General features: G+C 48.3%; 1 long non-coding RNA gene across 1 annotated transcript; it reads right to left on the bottom strand.

The window, feature by feature from the left end:
- Positions 1-14,519: 14,519 nt before the first annotated feature.
- On the bottom strand, positions 14,520-20,802 carry LOC143443102 (uncharacterized). The gene is made up of 3 exons (XR_013111847.1): positions 20,683-20,802; positions 16,940-17,059; positions 14,520-15,270 (listed from the first exon to the last, which is right to left on the bottom strand). It is a non-coding gene; the product is annotated as an uncharacterized LOC143443102 (long non-coding RNA).
- Between the last annotated feature and the right edge of the window lie 780 nt (positions 20,803-21,582).

The raw sequence follows: 21,582 nt of genomic DNA, 5'->3' as shown, positions 1-21,582 counted from the left end.
TTTTCATGGGGTCTCCACATTCTACATTCACCAATGACCACAGCATTGCTTTAGTAGAGAAAACACTAGGAATTACCTAAATATCTCAATAATAATAGAGTAGAGAAATACTTGTATCTTTAGAAATTGAACCTCAAGGAATGGACATGAATGATTAACTCCACATACACAAGTGTCAAGTGAAAGAAGCCATGCTTACCTTTGAGAGCATTCATCCAGAGTGCAGTAGGATCGATGGATGGAATGGGCTTAGAAGGGCACAGGGAAAATTCTAGAATGGCTATGCTCATCAATGGGAGCTGTGGCACTACTGTGTGTCTGGCTATGCCTTTGTGATTCATGTACAGATAGAGATGTTCTGTAGGACCTGTGTGAGGTTGAGTCCAGGACCACTGAGGAAACAAAAAAAATCCCCATAAGCCCCTGGGTAGTATATAACTTCTATATACTCTCCTATAGATATAACTCTCCTAACATAACTTTTGTACACTCTCCTATGTACTGAAAATAATCTCTAGGTGAAGTATAGTGCCTGATACAATGCAGATATTATGAGAATAGTGTGATGAGGACCTTTTACGGGAATAGCAATAAGAAAATATTTTTTATAGATGATTAGTCCATAGGTAATGAGTGTGTGTGTGTGTATTCATGAGTGTGTGTACAGGTACATGTGGAAACCAGATGTGAGAGTCTTCCTCCATCTATGTTTATCTTAATTTGTGAGACAGAGTCTCTCACTAAACCTGGAATTCACCAGTCCAGCATGCATTCTCTCTCTCTCTCTCTCTCTCTCTCTCTCTCTCTCTCTCTCTCTCTCTCTCTCTCTCTCTCCTCTCAACTACAGAAGTAACTAGCTGCTTCATGTTCCTACTGCCTTGATTTCTCTCTACTGTGAAGGAGTGTACTCTGGAATTGGAGCAAACACTTCTTTCTTGAGGTTGCCTCTGGCAGGGTATCTCATCACTGCAACAGAAAAGAAACCAGGGCAGCTGGGTCTGGCTGCAGAAGTGATAACATACACCTGTCTCTCAGCTTCAGAACCAGCAATAGCTCTGCCAGCCTGCAGGTGCAGCTTCTTGGCTTTGCTTCACAGGTGATGAACTCCTTCCCCCAACCCCTGAAATATTTATTATTATTGCTATTATTGTTAGTTTGTGAGAGCCATCCTGCCAGGAGAAATAGCTTAAAGAAGAGAACTGGATTTTCCAGTTCTAGAGGCTGGGCATCTGCAGAATCCAAGGTCTCTATGAGGCTGGTCTCTGCTGGGGCCTCTCCTTAGTGTTCAAGGCTGTCTTCTTCTACTGTTGGCACCTGGTTTTTTCCCTCTGGTATGTCCTTGGTATCCCTGTGTCCTACTCTCTTCTTCACCAGATCAGGGCCATTTTGTGATCTAATTTTAACATAATGACCCCTTTCAATTTCTTATCTCCAAACACAATCACATTGAGGAGTCCTGAGGGATTGGGGCTTCAATGTGTGGATGGTGGCAGTGGGGTGGGGCATAGTCTAGGCCATAGCCACCTGCTTGACTTCTGTTGGTGGGAATACTGGCTACACAGGGGAGCACGGGCCCAGCTGCAGCCATCAAAGGAAGAGAGATAGGGAGAGAGTCACAGAAGCAGATATCTGGCGATTGGATAAGATGACCTTGTGCAGAGTGCATGGGACAGATCAAGGAGAAGGCACTGAAAGTTTCAAAGGCCATTTGACATGGGCTGTTACCTCCAAGGGCAAGTTGTGGCCAGTGAAGCTGAAGAAAGGGACTTTGTCAGAGGCAACGCCAGTGACCCACAGGGAACTAGCCTCCCTGGAGAGGGTGACTGTTCAGGCCCAGGCCCTGGTTCCTGTTTAGGATTTGCTGAGGTGAGACAGTGTTCGTGTCGGTGTGCGGTGATGTCAGAGCTGCACGGGGTGGGGTGTGGTGGGAGTGGATACCTGTTGTCCAGTGACTGCAGCCTTCATGCTGTTGCACTGTAGAGCAGGGCTGCATGCTCTTAGAGACAGCAAGTCAGGCTTCAGTCTCTTCACATTATACATCTTCGTTCCTAGAGTTAATAAAGTGCCAGTGGCCCAACGCAAGGCAGAAGTAAGACTGCAGTGGGCCTTGATTTCCCTTGGTATCTCTGCCAGTTGTGTCCTCTGAGACAGACACACAGCCAGATAAACTCAGCTTTAGGAAGGTGCCAATGGGTCCAGTGGGAACCCTGAGGCCCCTAGCTGAGGTGTCAGAGATTCTGGAGAAGTAAGGGGCAGATGCTAAGCTGCATCTGCAGGAGCCCAGGCACGGGGAGCTCTGGAGGATACGGATGGAGGAATGAGGATGTCCCCAGCTCATTCTAAACCCCCCATAGAGCCCCAAGGCTGCCAGTTCTCATTCCTGAACAGTCTTCCAATGGCTTTGCAGCTCCAGAGGTGGTCACAGGGCTCAGAAAACAGCAGTGGAGAGGAAGAAGGGGACAGCCTGGGATAGAGGGGAGAGCTCTGGTTGGGACAAAGACTCCTGGTTAGTTTTCAAACTGGCTCTGAAGGCTTCCTTGAAATTCTCCCCAGGGAAAGGGAGTGTGATGGAGAACAGGATCTGCTCTTTGCCAACTGCCCAGTCTCCAGGGACACCAGCAAGGCTTTACCTAGGGAAGAAAGAAGTTCTGCGGGAGGAAGATGGAGGTGCTAAGTCTAAGGATGGGTTCTTTGTCCTCTGTGTTGCTCTTAGACCTGGACAGTCCTGAGGAGCAGAAAGAGGACTACAGGAAGGGGCATGGCGGTCTGGATGGTGTTAACTATATAAACTGAACACTGTGAAAAGGTCACACTGTGGTTCAGACTCTTGGGCATCAGACAAAAATCAACAAACTCATTCCGCCCTGCATTAACAGCTGTCCTGTAGACACCACATTCAAACATTGCTGAGTGTGGAGAGACACGCTTGGGTGCCCGTTTTGCTAAAGAAGTCAGTTTCTGTATGAGTGTATGTATCTGTATATGTATATCACATGTGTTTGTAGGTATTTATATGTACATATCTATGTCGTCTGTGTGCATGTGTTGAATGTGGGTATAGCCACACCTTTAATACCACCTGAACTTTGCTGGGGTCAGATGCAGACTTAAGAATACATTTCTGAGACGGGCGGTGGTGGCGCACGCCTTTAATCCCAGCACTTGGGAGGCAGAGGCAGGCGGATTTCTGAGTTCGAGGCCAGCCTGATCTACAGAGTGAGTTCCAGGCCAGTCAGGGCTACACAGAGAAACCCTGTCTCGAAAAAAAACAAAAAAAAAAAAACAAAACAAAACAAAACAAAAAAAAAGAATACATTTCTGAGACAGGAAAGAAAGGTGGGAAAGTTAAGAATATATGGGAAAGGAAATGAACCCCTCCCTCCAGGGTCTTCTTGAAGTCTTCTACCTGCTAAGAGTTGAAAATTTCAATACAACTAATAACACATGTTGATACAAGATTACCTCCATAGAGACAATATTCCTTTTATGTAGAGATGTTTTTTAAAAAAAAAAATGTAATAGCAACAGACCATGCTGAAGGACTAAGAGTATATGATCTTCAAGTATGGCCTTCTTTCCTTTCCCAGATATTAACCTACAATTTCTGGGCATGTATAAGCAGACATGAAAACAGTAAAAATGTCTTAGCTCCCTTGTGCAAACCTTATGACCTGTGGTTTTCCCTGATCAGCCTGGAATCATACCCAGTGTATCTCAGAAGCTACCCTGTGATCTCACTGGAAAAATAAATAAATAAATAAGAGGCGTACAGGGAGAGTAACTTAGAAACCCTTTCAACAATGTAACTTCAAAGGCCACCAAAATGTGACTGTTGGACGGCCCACACTTGGGCGTGTGCTATCCTTTCCCTCACCCTGCTTTGTCCATGAGATCTCAGAGGGGGCTTCCCTAGAGGGGATCAGCCATGCTTGATTGTCGACGTCCTATCTTGTACCTTCCCTAAACTGCTAAACTGACATCTCTGGGGTAGGATGTGACAATAGGATTCCCGTCCTATCAGCAGCCATATATCCGCTAACCTGCTAAACTCAGAGACATGCCCCCACAGGCTCAGAGACCCTCTAAAGTCTATAAGCAGAAGGAATTGCATTTGTTCTTCCAGTTGCCATAAGACCTCTTTTCCCAGCTTCCTCCACAGCATCATTTAAGGAGCTGATTGCCTGAAATCCCACTCAGCATAGCTCTTAACCAAACCTGAAGAGAATCCTCGTTATTTCAAAACATTCTCAACTAATGTCCATGTTTAAGTCCATGTTTAAATCCATGTTTAAAATCTTTTCTTAATAAATTGAAACTGGGGTGGGAGGGGTGGCTGGAGAGATGACTCAGCAGTTAAGAGCACTGGCTGCTCACTCTTCCAGAGGACTCCGGTTCAAGTCCCGGCACCCACATGGCAGCTCAAAATTGTCTGTCACTCCAGTTCCAGGGAATCTAACGTCCTAACACAGACATACATTCAGGCACATGAAATTAAAATAAATTAATTGTTAAAAATAAAAATGAACTGAAACTGTTTCATATTCATCCTGCAATTCTTTTTTGGGCCGCTGTCAAGAATCTTAGTGTCACTTGAGTAAAGATCTCTGAAAAGAACTCAAGTTGAGGCTTGGAGCTGGCTCAGTGGGTAAGAGCCATTTGCTGTGCGAATTTGAACCCATGGCACTGACATTGAAAACTAGGCATATCTATGAGTGCTTATAAGCCCCACAAGGGAGTGTGAAGACAGGAAGAGCCTAAGAACCTCCTAGTCGTGCTTGCCTATCAGCCAAAAGGGGAAGGGCTTCTTGTTCATTAAGAGACCCTACCTCAAAGCAATAAGGCACAAAACAGAGGCACACATAAAATTCCTTTCTGGCCTCACACACATCCTCATGGATACACGCACCTGTACACTCATGCGCATGCGCCCTCCCTACTCCTGCCCCACTAACGTGCTCACAGATGCATGGAGCTGTTTCCTGCTACTACTGCTGTTCAGATCTCCACACTGAGATGTTACCAGATGTCTCGTGTTTGATGGACACAAGACAGGCCAACCAGATGTCCTATGAGAATTGCAGATCGGATCTAGGAGTTCCTAACCATTTTACAACAATGTAACCTTGAGGAGACTTGAGACAGCCATTTCTTTCTTTTTCTTTTTTTTTAATTGGATATTTTATTTATTTACATTTCAAATGTTATCCCCTTTCGTGTTTCCTGTCTGAAAACCCCTTATCTCATCCCCCTCCCCCTGCTTCTATGAGGGTGCTCACACACCCACACACCCATCCACTCCCACCTCCCCGCCCTGGCATTCCCCTACACGGGGGCATTGAGCCTTCACAGGACCAAGGGCCTCTTCTTACATTGATGCCAGATAAGACCACCCTCTTCTACATATGCAGCTGGAGCCACGGGTCCCTCCATGTGTACTCTTTGGTTGGTGGTTTAGTCCCTGCTCACAGACTATATGAAGTTCAAAAAGAAGGAAGACCAAAGTGTGGATGCTTCAGTCCTTCTCAGAAGGGGAACAAAATAATCACAGGAGGTAGAGGGTGGGAGGAACTTGGGAAGAAGAGAGAAGGGTGGGGGAGGGGAGCAAGATCAGGCATGGGAGGAGACAGGGATGATATACAGCGGGTCAAGAAACTGGACAGAGGTGTATAGCAATAGGGGATGGGGAACTGGGGGTAGCCACCAGAACGTCCCAGATGCCAGGAAAGCAAGATGCTCCCAGGACCTCAGCTGACATTAGCTGAAATACCCAACAAAGGGGAGAGAGAACCTGCAGAGACCATATCCAAATGTTAGGACCCTGGTTGGGGGGTGGGGCCACCCACTTATCTCCAAATTCTTAACTTAAAATTGCTCCTGTCTAAAGGAAATACAGAGACAAAGAGTGGAGCAGAGGCTGAAGGAAAGGCCATCCAGAGACTGCCCCACCTGGGGATCCATTCCATATACAGACACCAAACCCAGACACTATTGCAGATAGATGCCAAAAAGTGCTTGCTGACAGGAGACTGATATAGCAGTCTCCTGAGAGGCTCTGCCAGAACCTGACAAATACAGAGGCAGATGCTCGCAGCCAGTTGTTGGACTGAGCACGGGGACCCCAATGAAGGAGTTAGGGGAAGGACTGAAGGAGCTGAAGGGGTTTGCAACCCCATAGGAAGAACAACAATATCAACCAATCAGACACCCCAGAGTTCCCAGGGACACCCATTTCTAAGAAGAGTCTGAGCTGACCCCTGCATAGAAAGGAGCTGTAGGTACTGAGACTCCACAAGAAGGCACTAGACCCTGGATTTGGGGAGCACCAAGCTCCCGTACCCAGAAGCCACTATACCCTGCCCTGGGGCTCTTTGGAAGTCCAGCAGGGTTTCCTCATCCCAGGTTCTTCATTACTTAAACTCATTGACCATTAGAACCCATTACTTACAGAAGACCTAAACCAGGCCTGCCTGGTGCAGCAGAACCTCCTTTGCTGTGGGTAATTTGAGTATGAAGACCTAGGAAACAGCAAAGATTTGTTTTATAGTAAGTAATAGGAGAAACCCGACTCTGGCTTTCCACCTGAAAAGGTGACTTCCTTTCCCAGGTTTTCATTATGTCCTGGGTCCCCTGGCTTGAGCTCCAACATTCCCTATGTGTTTGTCAATTGAAAGACAGCTGTAGAGCTTGCAGAAAGGCCCTATCTTATTTGTAGGAGTTCCTGGCAATCTCATGGTCATAATGCTATCTGTCCCCACTATCTTCCAGAACCTCTCACTCATTGTGCATTGGCTGGGCACCTGACAAGCTCACTTGCTCCTATGCTGCCCAGGCCCCATTATCTACCCCATCCCCCATCCCTAAGCTCTAGCCATGCAGCCAGCCACCACAACCTATCACTGCCACTGTTCCCTGGATGGCCTCAAAGGAGTCCCACTTTGCCCTCCTTACTCAGCTGGGCTGCTGGGGACTGGTCTCTGGGGATCAGTCCTCTGTGCACCTGTGGATAGCCTTTCCCCGTGTCATTTCTGCAGATCAGACGAGGAGGAAACTTGCTCCGCCTACTCTTGGCATCTCCCCAAGTCTGAGCATAGCCCAAAACTGGTGTTCCGCAAATGCTGGTTGAACTGAAACCCACTGTGGTTGCTGTTCTTTCTTCTTGTTCCCACACTTAGCTCCTAGTCTTAAGTAAGGAAACTGAAGAGCCAGTCCAGAGGTGGGGGGAGGGGAGGCAGCCCTGGTGTGGTCACTCATCTGCTAGGCACCAAAGCTTTCCAGCGGCCCTCCCTTACCTGCCTCTTGTGTTTCCTTCTATGGACATCTTACCAAGTCACAGGTATAACTTATTTAGCTTCAAATCTAGAGGAAAGACTCTGACTGGAGTACCTAGAGGAGAGTATTTTGGCACTGAGAGAGATGGTGCAAAAGAAGAGTAGGGAGATCTGACACTGGGAGCATGCACAAGCCTACATGCACACGTGTGCATACATATAAACACACACACACACACACACACTGAGATAACACACTCCCACCCAGAGAGTATCTAGAGTGTCCATCTAGTGGCTCCTCTGGCCTCCAATAGATACCTCCTCTCTGTCTTGGACTAAGCCTTGGGGAAAGAATCCTGGGAAGAGATGTTTCTGGATGTCCTGAGTATGAAATGCAGGAACAGAAGTCAAATGGAATGGAGAATGCACATTGGCAAGCATGGACAGCCATCCTGCTACAGACAACTGACTATGAAGATTTCAGGCTTTCTCCTAATAGGACGTTTGCCTGGTAGTGTCTAACTCCTCTGCCTTCTCCTGTCTCCACTTCAGGCCCTGAGCCTGAAATGGCAAAGGGGCCACTGAGGGCTGACACAGAGGCAGAGGGGGAAGCAACTTGTGGGCTAAGTCACTCTTGATAAGGTAGTCTCATCCTCAAGGCTAAGCCCATCCTCCATGTGCTCTACCAGTGCTTCCATGGCCCGTGTAGCCATGGCTGTAAGAACACAGACACCGTCTCTGATCATCAGGCCCTTGTGCTTACAATGACTCCACTTCAGCTGTTAGCACATCTCTGGGCCTTCCTTGTGATGCCATAGCTATAAGAGCCTGCTCCACCCTCAAGGAGTAAGAAGATATTTGTGCCAGGAAAACAGTATATTCTCTAGCTGGCCATGGTGAGAGTCACAGGTCTCGCCTAGCTCTGAAGAAGGTTGAAAGAGCAGAGAGCCCAGCTCCCAAACTCTGGGACTACAGGCCATCATGTCTGTGAGCAGAACGTTGATATATTACTACAGGTCGGCAAAGCAGGGACTAACAGCAAACAGAAGATTCTTGGACCTGGAGATGTTGTTGGGGCAACCCGTTGGGGTTGACAGCACCATGAAGTACATAAGAACACCCATCCCCCAAGGGAGGCGTGTGCTCTCTTCTGTATGTAAAATCCAGGTCAGCTCTCACAGGAGTGTTCTGGTGGGCCTTTGATAGTGTCACTGTGGCCTTGTAGAATCAAGCAGAATCCCGCCTTACTCTGTTGTTTGCTCCCACCCTAGAGTGACTTCTTGAAGTCACTGGGTGATCACCTGGCACCTGCCAGGGACATCCTGAGTGACCCCAGGAATAGAGACAGAGTCACCCTGGCTGTTGGGTGGGAATAAGGAAGCTAAGAAGTGAAACTGGGACAGGCTGACTTCCAGGAAGCTAGGGCATTGTGACACTTCAGCCATGCCATTGGAGAGGGGGTGTTGGCCCTGTGTGCCTTCCCATTTGAAATGCCTGTGCATGCAGTAAGTGATAACATTGCCATGGGCCCCATGCAGTGCCAGCATTAGCCTTCGGTTGGGTCCTAATCTTTTTAGAACACTCCCTGGCCAGCCTTCTCCTTCTCCAGATGCTCCTGGGAAATACTGGAGTTCCACAAAGCTGTGTCAGTCCATGGGCTCAGTCAAAGCCCAAGAGTATGAGAGCTAGTGAAGAATAGTGCCCTGCCCAGGTTTGCTGGCCCCTCCACAGATGACACTGAGAGGTGCTTCAGTTGTGCTGAGAAATGAAACCTTGCCTAACCCCGTGAAACCACAAGAAGAGAAAAACATGCAAGGCCACTATACTGCAGCTGGGCTCTAGGTCTCCGCCTCCCTCTTACTGTCAGACAGGCAGGGCTGGCAGGTTTGTGTTAAACACAAGGGTTTCCCAGGGTGGCATCTGTTCCAAGTTCCCTGAAGACCCACCTCTGTCTAGAACAGTGGTGTTTACTTAAGGCCGTGGGACATGGGCTTTTTGTCGTTTCTGTTCTGAGCTCTGAGGTAAACTTAGCTGAGCTGAACTGAACACTCTCTGGCACCCTACCTGACCCAGAGCTGGGGACAGATAAGTGCAGGTTCCCTCCACTGGGTGAGGGGCTCTCTATGTATCAGGGACCACACTGCTGCTGCTGAGTGGCTCCCAGCTGCCACAGCAGACATGCCAAGGCAAGTTTGTGAGGGTGTTACTATGAAAAGGGCACTAGAGGCTTCAGGGGTCTAGAAAAGGCTGTTTGCTTTGCTCTGTATGTTTTAAGCCAGGTGTTTGGGGGTTGAGACAGAGGGAATGGTTATAGAGTAGAACAGAATTCATTATCATTTATCCTGCATGCGCAGGTCTTTACCAGGGATACTCCAAACACTAAATTACTAGCCAAAGGCCCAGATACACAGGTACAAACACACATGCAGATACCAATACAACCACACAGATAAACAGACACATGGACACATGCATAAACTCACACAGACATAGGCATATACACAGACACTCCCCCTCTCTTTTATACACACACACACACACACACACACACACACAGACATACACACAGATACACACATACACAGTCTCACATACACATGCGCACTCAGGCACACACACATACACACACATGTACATGCACGCACACATGCACATAGACATACACACAGACACACACACTCTCTCACACACGCACACAGACACACACACTCACACACTCACACACACACACACATGCACATAGACATACACAGGGACACACACACACACAACACACACACACACACACACACCAGCCTGGCCTCCCAGACCTCTGCCTATGCCTCATTTCATAAGCTATCTTTCTGCCTGTTCTGGCATCATGTCCTGTCCATAGAACCATTTGAGTCTCTGACATATCCTTGAGGGTGGTGGCCCTGAGATTCCTGGCCAGGGTCTGAGGTAAACGACTCCAGATCGCTATCCTCCTTCCATTCTCTTTGCTACCAGCTAGAAAGCTAGAGTCTCTGAGGACCTAGCTGCCAGCCCGTTACAGGCTTAGGCACGTGATGCCCATGCCAGGAGAAGCTCAATAGATGCTTGCCCTCTGGCAGATGAGTCCTGAGGGCAAGATGCTTCTGAGGGCTGAGCCACTCCTAAAAAAGTTTTCTCACAGCAAGTTAAGGCTAAAGAAGAAACAAATGGTAAGAGTGTCAAGGTAAAGGCATGTTCCTGGGAGCTCCTTCCTGTGTGCTGAGGTGCACCTACAACAAGCAGGCTCACCTGGTCACCTTCAGGGCTGTGGCTTTCACTAGGAGAGTCTTAATCAGTGGTTCTCAACCTGTGGGTCAAGACCCCTTTGGGTCGAATGACCCTTTTACAGGGGTCACCTAAAACCCTCAAACAAACAAAAAGCATATATTTACATTATGACTCATGGCGGTGGCAAAACTGATTATAAAGTAGCAACAAAAATGATTCTATGGTTGAGGGTCAGCACAACATGAGGGACTGTATTAAAGGGTTGCGGCATTAGGAGGGTTAAGGAGTACTGGTCTAAATGGAAGAAAGGCATAGACAGGGATGGGTCAACCCTCACTGAGACATGCCCAGTAACAGCAAGGATGAGGGGTCAATGCTGGTCTCTTGCCTCTGGACAGCAGTGAAAGGTTCTGTAATGAGCAAACCAGGGGGAAGTGAACTGAGCAGGAACTAAGGAAGAAGAAACTTCCCAGGCCAGGGAAAGATGCTGAGGTGCAATAAAGTGGGTGGATTCTATCGTTCTCATCTCTGATGTCCACATGGCCCTGGCATACTCATGGGGTACAGTGGGTTGTTTCCTTACTCGATAGAATGCATACTGAGCAAATCAGAGCATAACCACCACTTCAGACATTCACAACAACCAAGACACACAGCCAGCCCAATTAAGAGAATACAGTGCATGCATACGGTGGACTACTCTCCAGCCATAGCAAAGAATAAGATCCTGCTACTTGTGTAACATGGGCAGAACTGGAGGTCACTACGATAAATGAAATCAGCCAGACACAGAGACACAGATACCACATGCGCTCACTCTGATGCAGAACATTAAAAAGGCAATCTCAAAGAAACAGATTGTGGAATGGTGGCTATCAGAAGCTGGGAAGGGAGAGTAAGTAACAAAAGGGTGTTAGATAAGAGAAATAAGTTCGGGTGTCCTGTGGCATTGGACACATTGCTGGACGATTTGACCAGTAACGTTGTCAACCTGCTATAATCTAAAATCATCTAGTGGATAGGCCTTTTGGCATGACTGAGAGGAGTTATCTTGATTGCATTGACTGAGATGGGTCCACTGTGAGTGACACCATTCCCTAGCTGGGATCCTGGACTGATAATTGAAGAAGGGGATGAATATAGTCATTACTCTCTGTTCTCAATTGTGAATATGATATGACCAGCTGCCTCAAGTTCCTGCCACCCTGATTTCCATCTAATTACCATCAAAGACTGTACCTGTGATGGTTTGTATATGCTTGGCCCAGGGAGTAGCATTATTAGAAGGTGTGACCCTGTTGGAGTAGGTGTGACCTTGTTGGAGTAGGTGTGTCACTGTGGGTGTAGGCTTAAGACCCTCATCCTAGCTGCCTGGAAGTCAGTCTTCCACTAGCAGCCTTCAGATAAAGATGTAAAATTCTCAGCTCTCCCTGAACCATGCCTGTTTAAATGCTGCCATGCTCCCACCTTGATGATAATGGACCAAACCTCTGAACCTGTAAGCCAGCCCCAATTAAATATTGTCCTTTATAAGACTTGCCTTGCCGGGTGGTGGTGGCGCACGCCTTTAATCCCAGCACTTGGGAGGCAGAGGCAGGCGGATTTCTGAGTTCGAGGCCAGCCTGGTCTACAGAGTGAGTTCCAGGACAGCCAGGACTATACAGAGAAACCCTGTCTTGAAAAAACAAAAAACAAAAAAAAACAAACAAAAAAACTTGCCTTGGTCACGATGTCTGTGCCCAGCTTTTTTGTTTTTAAACATGGGAAAGATAAGGAGCAGATAAATTCTTTTTTACTAAGAGTCTAGAGTTTTTATAAGCCAAGGCTGAAGCCTTGTTGAGGGAAGGACTGAGAGAATCCCAAATGGTTTGGTAAGAAGTCCCTGTTACTCTTGTTGCTATGGTAACCCAGAGGCTCTTGGCTTCCAAGGATGCTGCCTGGTTACTAGTCATCTTCTGGCCACCATTGTTGCCATGTGGTACAAATGCACAGGAGCCCATGGTGCTCAGAGGAGAGCAAAGAATGTTACCCAGTCACAAGTCACATGAATCAGACATATACCCAACCACTGCATCCCGTATCCTGACAGTAGGTCACAAGTTGGGGAAAAAGTCACATTTACCCTTTATAACCATGTCCAGTTTCTTAGCTCCCCAGGCTCATAGACCCGCCTGTCTATGTCCAGACTGTCCTGAGGCTGCCATACAGTAAGAAAGACCATGATGGCCATGTGGAAGGACAATCAAGAGGACTACCCATGCACCAGGTGGGCAAAGGAATGCTTCCTAGACCTTCTAACCCAGTCCAACTACCAAACCCACACAATGACAATTGTCACGCCAGCCAACACATGTGATGTGTGGCCTGAGGGATCTCAAGACGTAAGAGGCTGCACACCAACATGCATGTGAAGTATGTAAGTTCTGTGCTCTAAGCCCCAGGGAATATGGGGAAGATGGCCTATCATCTTCTGAAAAAGACTGTCATTGATAAGACACCATTAGTCTACACTGTGGTTTTGGTGCTTGGAGATTTTCATCAGAAACAAGCTGTTAAAAAGAGGGGTAACCTGGGAAAGAAGAGTGTAATGGCTAATCGTGGTTGGTGTTGGTTTGACTGGATCTGGGAACAACTTGGACATAGCTCTAGGTAGGTCTTAAACGGCATTTCCAGGGCCCATTGGCTGAGACAGAAAAGCCCTTTCCTCAGAGTGGTAGAACCCACCATCTGCTGCCCACACATAGAGAGGTGAGAGATATGTCCCGTGTGCCTGCCTTGCGCCTTGCTGGCAAGTGCATCCTTAGGTTATCCTTAGCCTCAGCTGCCATCATCCTTAGCTGTTGTTCAACCCAGCTTCTTTGACCCTCCAACATGAACTAAAGATCAGATCTCCAGGAATCCTTCATACCTTCAGTGCCAGCTTGGGATCATTGAAGTTTCCTGCCTTGGGGACTGAGCAGGTAACAGTTCTCAGTCTGTCCAGGGTGCAGACAGCCATTGCCAGACTATTCGGCATGTTTCCTGTAATGCAATCTAATAATTTCCTTTGTAATATATGCTCGCTCACTCAGTTCTGTTCTCCTACATAACCCTGACTCACAGAATTAATGGGATAAGAAGGGGATTCCCACGATCTTAGGGAAGAGAATCCAAGCAACCATAGCCGGTCAACACTCAGAAGTATAGCTGCGTCGAAAACTCCAGTTGTTTTCTTGGGTTTTGGTTTGGTTTGGTTTGGTTTGGTTTTTTGTTTTTGTTGATGGTGGTGGTGGTGGTGGTGGTGTTTTGTTTTTTAATTTACTTATTTTTAGTATGTATATATGTATGGGTAGGTACACATGGGTACACATATGGAGGGCAGAAGAGGCAGTTGGATTCTCTGGAGCTGGAATTTCGGGAGTCTGTAAGACATCCTACATAGGTGCTGGGGCATAAACTCAGGTCCTCTGGGAGAGCAGTACACACTCTGTTAAGGAATCTCTCCAGCCTGCAAAGTCTTAATTCTTGGTTATTCTATGGCTTGAGAGTGACCTCTAAATAATAAGGTATAGGAACCTTAGTTCCTCTATGGGGGAAGGGAGTGTATCAGGGTGGGTCACCCAGGCAGATCTCTCATGGGAATGCATTAGCTATAGTGGAGGTTAGACCCCTCTGTCTTGTGCAAGAACACTTTAAGTTTCCACCAGCTTAGGAAGCAGCAGGTGTCCATCTCCAGCAGTGGCCATGTGACCTTAAACTTCCCAGCCTCAGAGACTGTGGACCTAAAATAGTCAGTCTTCTTTTTTTATTGTGTCTCCTGTACCAGATAGTCCTTTGAAAATGGACTCCTGGCTTGGCCAAGGTTGAGTGTCACACTGACAGTTTATTGCAGAGGTAGAAGATAAAAATCAGGCAGTGGACAGCTGACTAAGGTGGACCATGAGACAAGCCAGTATTTAACTCCAGCCACAGGGCTATGGGACAAAAGTAAACAAGAAGGTTCTAGAAGAAGGGCTAGAGACCTCATCACCACAGGATTGGACATGCGCCCCCTATCCTGCCTGTGACGATCTATTCCTTGTATCTTTATTTGGCATTTGTAGTGGTCAAGACAGAAAAGACAAACTACATTAAACTACAGGAAACACCTCTGGACACCCTCCTGGCTCCCTTCATCTTTGCCAGCTGTGACAAGTGGAGACCTATAGCCAACATCTCTGCTTCCCCAGATAGTGTCTGGCACGGAACTACAAATACCAGCGCATTGACTTCCTGGGTTGCAAAGCTTGATTGGGAGGCCCAAATGTAATCCAGGTTGGCTGGGGACAAAGAAACATGAGGCACTCCCTGGGTGGCCTGGCCTTCCAGGGAGGCTCTAGGTGGCCCAAGTTTTCAATCCCAGCTTCAGCCTTCTTGGCTTTGGTTTCAAAGACCACCAGTGTAAAGTGAAATGGATACCGCCAGCACCCTGTATGGCCAGTCTGAAACATGAAATGGCATATGGCCCTGGCGGGGACTCCAGAGTGGTAGATGTAGGCTCAAAGCCTGCGTCAGTGACGCCTCTCCTGAACCCAGTGGGTGTGGTTGTAGGAACAGTTGGCTTTCCAGTGCAGAAAACAGCCAGCATCATATGGAAGGCAGGGCAGTGGGTTCTCCACTCTGTGGTAGGTGATCCATTTGGCAGAGGCTTGGCAGACCCAGATGGTAAGAGGCCTGGAAATCAGGGCTAAATTTGGAGTTGGATGGGAAGGTAAATTTTCAGGAGGCCTCTTGCTGAAGGCTGCTATTGGTAATTTAAAAAATAAGTAAATAACACACACACATACAGAGAGAAAGAGAGAGAGAGAGAGAGAGAGAGAGAGAGAGAGAGAGAGAGAGTTAGTTTAAATCACCATATTAGGGAAAAGGTGAAGGGTGAAGGTGGCCTTGGTTCCAGAGCCCTGGTGGCCAGGTGGATGTGACTGGGCTTCAGGCTTGGGCAGGCTAATCCCTTACATCCTGTTCTCCAAAACTCCTCCCTCCTTGGCCTTGGCTGCCACCTCACAAGGGTGGATTCCACAGAAGCCCCTTGGCATCCAACATGGCCTGCCCCTGCAGGTAGAGGAGCCTGGTGACACCCGCACATGGACCAGGTGGAGCTTCACCTTGGCCAGGAACCTGCACAGGAGGAGCAGCTGGCCACCCTGTTCGGGGTGAGGAGAAGAAGCTATTCTGGGTTGAAACCCAGGCTGTGTGAATGCTGTCTACAAAGGAGCTTCTGCCCACAGCCTGGGGAACACCATCTGCCCCGAAGAGCAGGCTGCACACCCCAACATGCTGACTTCAAACTCAAGCCCCTTACAGTTCCATGGAGGCCTGTCTGGGCCCAACCACTCCAACTTTTTCCTCAAGCCTGGCTTGTCCTCTGCTGTCATGGGGCCTGAGCAGCTGTAAAAGACACAACCTTCGTTTTGTGGTCTGCTTCACCTCTCAAAACTGAAAGGGAGGGTGGGAAGTTTAATCTTATCTTGTAAATCCAGAAGTCTTGCCTTACAGACATGGTAAGTAAGGGACTCAAAAACAGCGGCTATGGGGTACAGGAGATAGACTGCTTCCAGGACTGCCTCATGTAGCAGGGATATCAGGCCTGGTTCCACGCAGTCTTCTCTAATAGAGACAATGGGGACCCTGCCATCTCTACACCAAGTCTGTTCAGACTGGCCCAGTCCTGAAGGGCCCTGGATACTCCCTATGCCCCTGTGCATGGACACCCAAGGAAATGGAAATGATTGGGGTCCCTTGTTGGAGGCCTAGATTCACCATTCACACATTCACCATAAGGTGGTACCTCTGCATTCAGAATGTACCTCTCCTTCAACCTGGATCCTCGGCCTGAGAATCGGCATGGGATGAGAGGGATCAGGATTTAGGGTTTGGGAAAGGGGTGACCCTAGTCTCCTTGATGTTCATCCAGAGTATTAATCTTTGGAATCGGGTAATGCCTAAGTCGACTTCCCACCAGCCCACCTCTCTAGATGGTGGCCCCAGCTGTTATCCAGCTAGCCACTCGCTGAAATAATCACAGTCACCTTACTTCTGACAATAAAGTGGCACTACCTGTCAACTACACTATGGCCACCCTGTCATCCTCCCCATTGCTATGGCAGTCCCCACGGCAGCTTTACTGTCACTCCTGGCCCTCAAAGGCAGTCATGCTGAGCTTCTCAACAGTGCTTAGTCTTTGTCACATTAGTAAATGTAGCAGCCATCAGCCTGGATTTGGACCTCACACCTCCTTGCTTTTCTCCTCATGGTCCTAGCATTCCTCAGCATGGAGTTTGGGCTGTCCCTTCCCAGCTACTCCAAGAGTCATCCTAGAACACGGGAGCCATGTTGTCCCAGATCCATGCCTGACCATGAAGTTCCACCTCAGGGAGGGGCTGCCTATATGGATGCCTCTTCCCCATACATACTTCCATTCTTCCTGGGTCTAGGCACAAGCTATTGTTCTTCTGGGTGTTGCCTGGGCCTGCAAAATCTGCAGCACGAAACTCCTCCCTCTCCTGTGACACCTGCTGCAACCATGAAGGAACCTGCGGACAGTAGGGTACACTGAGTGAAGTCGACCAGTTACAGAGGACAAACCCAGATAGCTCTCTCTGCTCATCCAAAAGTTCCACTGCCATCAATTTCATGGAGAGGTGGGGAAGGTGGTTATCAGGGGCTGAGGGGGAAAGCTGACTTAACCAGGCAGAGTTTCAGTTTTGCAAGATGAAAAGACTTCTGTGGTTGGATGCTGTGCTGGCCAGTTTTAGGTCACCTTGACACAAGCGATAGTCATCTGAGAGGAGGGAACCTCAATGGAAGAGAACGCCTCCATAAGATCAGGCTGCAGGCAAGTTTGTAGAACATTTTCTTAATTAGTGATTATTGGGGAAGGCTCAGCCTATTGTAGATGGTAGCACCCCAGGGCTAGTGGCTCTGGGTTCTATACAAAGGCAGGCTGAGCAAGCCCTGAGGAGCTAGCCAGTAAGCAGTACAGCTCTATGGCCTCTGCATCAGCTCCTGATTCCAGGTTCCTGCCCTGTCTGAGTTCCTGTCCTTACTTCCTCTGGTGATGGACAGTGGTGTGAAAGTGTCAGTCGCTTTGGTCACAGTGTTTCATCAGAACACTCGTAACCTTACCCAGGACAGATGTGATATCACACAGCACTGTAAGTCTTTGCACCTCTGGCCTATGTATTAGGTGATTTAAGATAGATAATTTGTTAACCAGGCAGTGGTGGCGCACGCCTTTAATCCCAGCACTTGGGAGGCAGAGGCAGGCGGATTTCTGAGTTCGAGGCTAGCCTGGTCTACAGAGTGAGTCCCAGGACAGCCAGGGCTACTCAGAGAAACCCAGAGAAACCAAGAACAAAACAAACAAACAAAAAAAGATAATTTGTTTTACTTTGTCTGATTATTTTTAATTTCTCAAGGCAGGGTTTCTCTGCATAACCCCGGCTGTCCTGGAACTTGTTCTATAGACTAAGCTGGGCTCAAATTCAGAGATTTACCTGCCTCTGCCTCCCAAGTTGAAGGATTAAAGAAGTGTGCCACTACCACTGACAGGCTTATATGTATTTTCTAACAATTAGCCATTAAACACGCACACACTAAAACAAACAAAACAACTTGTCTCCTACACTAGATTTTTCATTGCTGCTACAAATACTGAGATAAACATGTTAGAGGGGAGATTCCTTTGGGCTCACAGTGTAAAGGTGCTGGTCCATGGCCAGCTGGCTCCACTGCTGTGACCTTGTGTGGAGACAGAATTTCACAGCTGCAGGAGTGTGCAAAGAGGGATCTGGATAAAGGTTCATCTTCTGAGACCATATTCCCAATGGCCCACTTATTTCACTGAGACGCCACTGCTGAAAGTTTCCTTCACCTGCCAGTAATGCCATTAATAGGAACCCATCAGTGACTAACCTATTTGGTCAGAGCCCTCAGGAGCGAGCTGGTAACCCTCAATGATTTGCTCTAGCAGCTGTGGAACAAGTCTGACACTTCATGTCCAAACTGTAATGCCTCCCTCAAAGGGTTCTACGCCTCCCCAGCTGGCTGCATTGGGATCTGTTCCTCCCTGGCTATCAATAATATCATACTAAGAGGCCACCGAGGCAGGTTCCGTGAGATCAGCGTTATCTGATTAGACTTTTACATGGTCATCAAGTGGGATGGAAATGGTCCCTTCTATGGGGCTGTTATGCTCACAGGAGCCTGCACCTCCCACACCTCCCAATTGCAAGTGTTGGGTCCCCACTCTTCCCCATCTTCAGACCACAGCAGGCAGACGTTGAGGACTCCACAGTACCAATAAAGCCTAGTCCTCCAAACTAGCCTTTCACACTCCTCCTACCTAACTACCCAGCTGCCAAGAATTAGGGTTTCCCTGGATGCTGCAGGGAGACCCTCACTTTCGTATTTTAATTTAATTGGTCTTCTCTCTTCTTCGTGAGAGTAGGATTCAGAAAAGACTGTTGTCCCAGCTCTAGACCTCTGGAACTCCTCATAGGTCAGGATGCTGCATCAGCCAGCAGGCCCCCTTCCCCCAAGTTTCCTCCTGATCGTGACTGCTTTGCTGGGTGCATGCTATCTGGGACCCGAGGTTGGCCCTGGGTGCTAGCTTCTGGCAAGCAATGCTGTGCAAAGTTGGGTGTCTTGGAGAACATGCCTGTAAAGAGCAAAAACATAGGACTATGCACCAGGAGAGAGGACCAGGAAGTCCCAGCATTCCTTGGGAAGATAAACCTCCAGGACTGAGATCTGCACCAAGTATATTAGTAAAGCACTCAACACAGATGAGATGGAGTGAGTCTTGCACAAGGGCTTCCCTTGAGAGCGGAATGTAATTCCTGGGGAAGAAGAAAGAGTTATCCACTGACAGCCCATTCCTGGTGATAGGAGTGAGCCACTACGGACAAGGGAGCCTTCTCTATACTCCCATCTCTAGCTCAGTCTACTTTCCATTCCTTGCAAATCAGATTCTTTTAAGCTGTAAGGCATCTTGTGTTCTGTAGCAACCTCCTCAGCTCCCACAGGTCATCACATTGTCTGACAGCTGGGAGCAGATTCTCTAAAAGGCAGGGGAAAGACCTTGCAGACAGGGCCAATTTCAGTTCGGTGGAAGGCCAGGGGCTGTACATTCTCATAGATGCAGGCCAGGGCATGGACCTCTTCATGCTTCAACCCTTGTAAATGAAGTGGACAATGGAGGGCAGTCCGTGAGAGCCTCTCTGAGCTTACGTCCTCCTATCTCTAATAAAGGCTGTGGCCACCTGTCCCCAACCCAGTGTTTAGGCACCTTTGCTAGGCAGGGCTCAGACCTGGTTCCCAAAGGTCAAATAAAAGGCACCCCACACATGCAAGCCAAAGCCTGGTCACCTAATGAGACTTGTACCTGTCTCACAGGTACTCTTAAGCTCACTAATGTGTGATTTTTCAATAATATACTATTGAAAATAGCTAGACATCATATCATTCACCTATAATCTCAATACTAAGGAGTCAGAGATAGGAGGATTTAGAGTTTGAGGCTAGCCTGAACTACATAGCTACACCCAGCCTCAAGCCAAGCAAATAGCATTGTTCCTATATTGTGAGCTGGGTAGTTTACACCCTCCCTGCGCCTTGTTTTCCTCCTCTTACGTCCCCCTTTCTTAGGAATAAACCAAAGAACAGCAGCATGGTCCTACCCAGAGTCTCTCACCTGCTTTCTGCTACCTGGACTCCACCAAACCAGACAAACTAACAAAAGGGACCACAGTGCTGCTGGTACCTTGGGAGTGTCCAACTTAAACTCAAAGATGCCTCTGAGTTCCCAAATCTAGCCTATGAAACTGACTTGAGAACCTTACACCAAACACAAGCTGCACTCTGTCCACACCGGTCTTTGTAGCTCCACAGTGGCCAGGTTGACACCAACTGTCCTGCCGTGTTTTAGATATCCTGTCATGGTCCTTCCTGCAGAGCCAAATGAGGTTGAATTGTCACCTGTCCCCAGCTTCCCGAACAGTGTTTGAAGTTCATTTCCTGTGTTTTGTTTTGCTCTGAGAGTTAGAAATGAACCCTGCCCCCAATGCCTGTGCAAGCAAAGCAAGCAGGGCTGGGCTTTCCATCTGCCTGGGGCTCAGGGAGTTCCTAGGTGGCCCCTCCCACCCTCATGTCCTACCTCCTGCACAGGGAGCCGGCTCACAAGCCACTGGGGACCCATCTGGCTGCTTGTTTGGGTGAGAGCCCTGTGTTCAGAGGCCCTGCAGGCAGCCCTGGCAGAGGGAAGGCTGTGCCAAGTGGGTGTCAAGGAACAGCTGGGCACACAGTCCACATGCCACTCTGCAGGAGGTTCCAGACCTCCCCCTGTGCCCTTGGGGAGCCACCTCCCTAATAATTCCTCCCCTGATTCCCTGGGGAAGGGTGGGAGAACACAGGATAATTGTCACAGATCATGTGCTGGAGAGAGAGCCACACAGACCTGAGGCTGGGGGAAAGCGAGCGATGAAAACAGCCCTTTGTCTGCAGCCTCCATACACTGGGCTTGTGTTTCTGCTTTATGACAATTGGGTGAAACATTAGACTAGGGCATCAATTATTCAGATTTCACTGTGAGGTCAGAACATAGCAGCTCCGACCTGCCCCTACCCAGAGGGAGTCAGGTCCAAGAGGGAGGCTGAGGAGATTTAGCTAAGCCCCACACCCTCAGGCCCCAGCTGCTCGGCACCCATTAAGTTAGCCTCCTCTGCTGGTACCAACCAAAGCATTTCCACTGCCTCTCCAGGCATCTGGTTAGCATGGAGCACACCCAAAGCATCAGTCCACTGTCTGTCAGAAACTGCAGTCTGGAAAATTCCCTGGGGCTCAAGGAGATTGGTGTTCTAATGTCTACGATACACACAAGACACAGAGCACATATGCACACATACACACATGTGCACACATACACACACACATGCATTCATACACACATGCATTCATACACACACATGCATGTATACACACACATATATACACATGCATTACAACATTTGTCTCATTCCCTCAGCATCTCACAAAGCATCATCGGGGTGTGGCTGGG

The sequence above is a fragment of the Arvicanthis niloticus genome, chromosome 1, assembly GCF_011762505.2.
Source record: "Arvicanthis niloticus isolate mArvNil1 chromosome 1, mArvNil1.pat.X, whole genome shotgun sequence".
Taxonomy (NCBI): Eukaryota; Metazoa; Chordata; class Mammalia; order Rodentia; family Muridae; genus Arvicanthis; species Arvicanthis niloticus.
Note: the sequence above shows the minus strand (reverse complement) of the source record. Positions and strands in the feature narration are given on the sequence as shown.